Source organism: Aplysia californica, unplaced genomic scaffold (assembly GCF_000002075.1).
Source record: "Aplysia californica isolate F4 #8 unplaced genomic scaffold, AplCal3.0 scaffold01004, whole genome shotgun sequence".
NCBI lineage: Eukaryota > Metazoa > Mollusca > Gastropoda > Aplysiida > Aplysiidae > Aplysia > Aplysia californica.
The window spans coordinates 162,997-166,938 of NW_004798274.1; the positions used below are offsets into that span (position 1 = coordinate 162,997).

Here is a 3,942-nt window from a genome sequence, read left to right on the forward strand (position 1 = left end):
ATTCTTTTATAGCCTCATGCAAAACCAGACTTTATATTCTTTTATAGCCTCATGCAACCAATCTACAACACGGAGCTCTCTTTAACCTTATAAAAAACCGGGACTGCAGGCACAGATCAACGGATGCATGTTCGAGTCTTCTGTGTTTGACCTATACCATGTTCTACTGTATTAGTAAAAATGAACCTGAAGTCATTGATATTTTAAAAAGCCTACAAAATGTAGTTGCTTCAAAGCCTGAAACTCCAGCAGAACTTGTCCAGTTTCAAGGCAAACTTAACTTAGCTGTAACAGTACAAAAGAGAGCATGTGTAATACAAATAATACTTGTATTTCGAGTCTTATGAAGTTATTTCAAGATGAGGTCACATTCAAAACAAAATGGACTTGATTTATTCAGCTATTCTTGTAAGCTCCAGAACTTTCCGATCTTCATCAAACTTTCTAAAGCACTCCTACAAAAAATGTACCAGAGCTACAGGGCATATTTCTGTTTTCTTTTCAGGAATTTCAGACATTAAAGATCACATCACTTAAATAAAAGGGATATATATATACCAAGTATAAGTAAGTACCGATGCTTCAATAAACGACCCCCTAAACAAAAGAACTGTGCTCTCACAAAGAGGGACTACTGAAAGTTGTGCACATGTAAACCATACATATATTATATATATATATAAATAAAAAATTTTAATTTATGACATTCTGGAAAGACAAAAAGACTGAACCATCATGGAAACCTTCAAACTGTGTCGTGATCGTTTGAAACATCAACGGCCCACCAGAGAGAGGGTCAGCTGACAGCCACATGTTTCGACTGTCGGCGTCATTAGCCTCTGGTCCCAGACAACTGATGTCCCAGAATCTGGACAAGTTCTCGGCTCCAAACAACACAAGACTAAGTCACAAAAGTCACAATCAGTTTACGACTTCCCAAACTGAGGCAAGGCTATCTCACTGGTATCAAATCTGTCTCCATTCATCTGCACTAGGAAATAAACACTTTCATACAATCCTCCCACCTTACAATCCATACATGATGCACAGATCAAAATCATTACAACTGAAAAAGCACAAAAATATCACGCAAATTGTCATGGTAGCTTTTTCATCAACAGACAAGGAAGTGAAAAATAAAAATAATTACCTGAGACTAGAAAATAACTTGCACAAAAATTATGAAACATTTCTCCAGCAAACTCATTAATGATTAACTGACTGTCCAGGACTGTCCTCCGCCTTAAATCTTAACTTTTAAAAATAAAATTCCAGTCTTACCAAGTTTGTATAAAATGTTCCTTCATTCTTATTTTGTCATACTTACATCTGAACTTTTCAAGAAAACTCTTACATCTCAACAAGACAGTCACGTATATATAATATATATATATATGTACTATTTTCTATATATATTGGCAAACAAATTCCCAAAGCAACAAGACCATACGTATATAATTCACAGTGGCAAAATGCTGAGCTGAGCAGACCAGTTTCAAAACAATTTTTGAGTCTGAGAAAAGTTTTCGTAGCGCCGTAAAACACAATCAGGATTCTTTCGCAAAGTCCAAATGTCAGTGGACTCTCCTATCATTACAACATCCTGGTGTTGATATGTCAGTGGACTCTCCTATCATTTACCACAACATCCTGGTGTTGATATGTCAGTGGACTCTCCTATCATTACAACATCCTGGTGTTGATATGTCAGTGGACTCTCCTATCATTTACCACAACATCCTGGTGTTGATATGTCAGTGGAATCTCCTATCATTACAACATCCTGGTGTTGATATGTCAGTGGACTCTCCTATCATTTACCACAACATCCTGGTGTTGATATGTCAGTGGACTCTCCTATCATTTACCACAACATCCAGGTGTTGATATGTCAGTGGAATCTCCTATCATTACAACATCCTGGTGTTGATATGTCAGTGGACTCTCCTATCATTACAACATCCTGGTGTTGATATGTCAGTGGACTCTCCTATCATTACAACATCCTGGTGTTGATATTACCAGCAAATTTCTCTGAGACGAAAGAGAACTTCTAAACCTATCACAGTAAGACTTGAGTCACTAAACCTACCACAGTAAGACTTGAATCACTAAACCTATCACAGTAAGACTTGAGTCACTAAACCTATCACAGTAAGACTTGAGTCACTAAACCTATCACAGTAAGACTTGAGTCACTAAACCTATCACAGTAAGACTTGAGTCACTAAACCTATCACAGTAAGACTTGAGTCACTAAACCTTTCACAGTAAGACTTGAGTCAGAGAACACACATGAGAGTGATGAGGGAGGCACACACAAACAAACAACCATGCAGCCTTGTATCTTCCTTCACAAACAGACAATATTACAATTCAGATTTCACTTTTTCGTACATTTTCTCCGGTTCTTCCTTTGTCTGTGAAGCTTCATCGTTCACTTCCGCCACTTTTTCCTCCTCTCTCTCCACGTAGGGCCCGGTCAAAAACTCGTCGGGCACCACGGTGGCCACATGCTCTTTCTTAAAAAATCCTTTACGCTTCAACAAATCGTTACAACCTCTCTGGTTAAACACACTCAAGTCGATTTTCTGGAGAGAAAAAAAAATGGTTACAGTAAACAGATATATATATATATATATATATGATCAAAAGTCATGAAAATCCATGACACTTTTTCTCTAAATGTGATTGAGACAAGGGTAAAAAGAAACCAAGTAGGCTACAGTAGTCTCCGCCTAAACGCACGGTGCTCGGGAGGGCTCCTTAGCGTGTGTTTACATGAACCTTTGCAAAGAGAGGAATGGACGCAGTTATCTCATTGCCTTGATATTCTAGTGACCTCCCTTTGGGATGGGGGTCACTTTGGCCGAGGATGTGAGGACACGTGACTGTTTTGTAAAAGACTGCAATGGCGTTGATTGAATGGGTGTGTTGTGTGTGTGTGGGGGGGGGGGGGGGAGAGAAAGACAGACTCGATGTAATGAATGCACCATAAAATGTCGGGAACCAAAAGTCTAAACAGAAATTGTTGGTGATAGTCATAGAGACCACAGCCCAGCCATGTGGCTTTCCAAGCGACCACCCCCGACCATAAATTCATGAACGAGCATTCACGCGTGTTGCGCATCATAGGCTTAGGTCTAACTAAACATTATAGCCAACAACACGCAGTCACTCAAACACCAGTCAGAAACCTTCTCTCAAAGAGATGCATTTCCAGTGACCAATCAAATAACGTTTCACTCAGTCCCCCAACCCCCCCCCCCCCCCCAACATTTCACCGACCAGTCCTAGACCTGTGTGTCTGGAAAGTTGGGTGTGAAACGCTATCCATCACAATCTTCTTTGTTCGGAGTAAGGGGCAGTCTCGCCAAATATCCGGTTTTCTAGGCTTGTCTTATATGCAAGCTGTACAGATCGTACAGTAGTCGTAGTGAAAATTTCCCTTAGTCAAGCATTAGGCCTACCTGTCAGCGTGTTTCGCAGATCAAAGCGTGCGTTTAGAGGGAGTGACCGTGCGTTTAGAGGGAGTGACCGTGCCTTTAGAGGGAGTGACCGTGTGTTTGTACGTCTAAATTATATAGTAAAAAACCCGTCAGAGGACGAAAGCGTGCGTTTGAGCGGAGCGTGCTTCTGTATGACGTGCGTTTAGGCGGAGACTACGGTACATCTACCCCTGTCTGTTCCAGCACTCTTTTATACTATTTCTGAAACGTATAATTTTCTCTCTTTTAGTTTGCTGACGGCCGCCCCTTCCAGCCTCTCAACACAGCTCGGTGGACTTTCCTTTTACATTATAAAGTGATTCTTTCTCTTTAAGAGCTTGATTTTCTTCTATAAGATCTTTCTAAAACATTTTGCTCATCTCTATTCTTTTCCTTCCTGCCTGCTCTAATTCTACAACAAGCAATCCAGTCACAGACTCACCCCCTCTCCCCC

General features: G+C 40.4%; 1 long non-coding RNA gene across 1 annotated transcript in view; it reads right to left on the minus strand.

The window, feature by feature from the left end:
- Window positions 1-310: 310 nt before the first annotated feature.
- The window catches only part of LOC101854129, an 8,078-nt gene continuing 4,446 nt past the window's right edge, over window positions 311-3,942 (minus strand). The window contains exon 4 of the long non-coding RNA XR_001185372.2: window positions 311-2,591. This is a non-coding gene — a long non-coding RNA (selenoprotein M). The remainder of the gene's footprint in view (window positions 2,592-3,942) is intronic.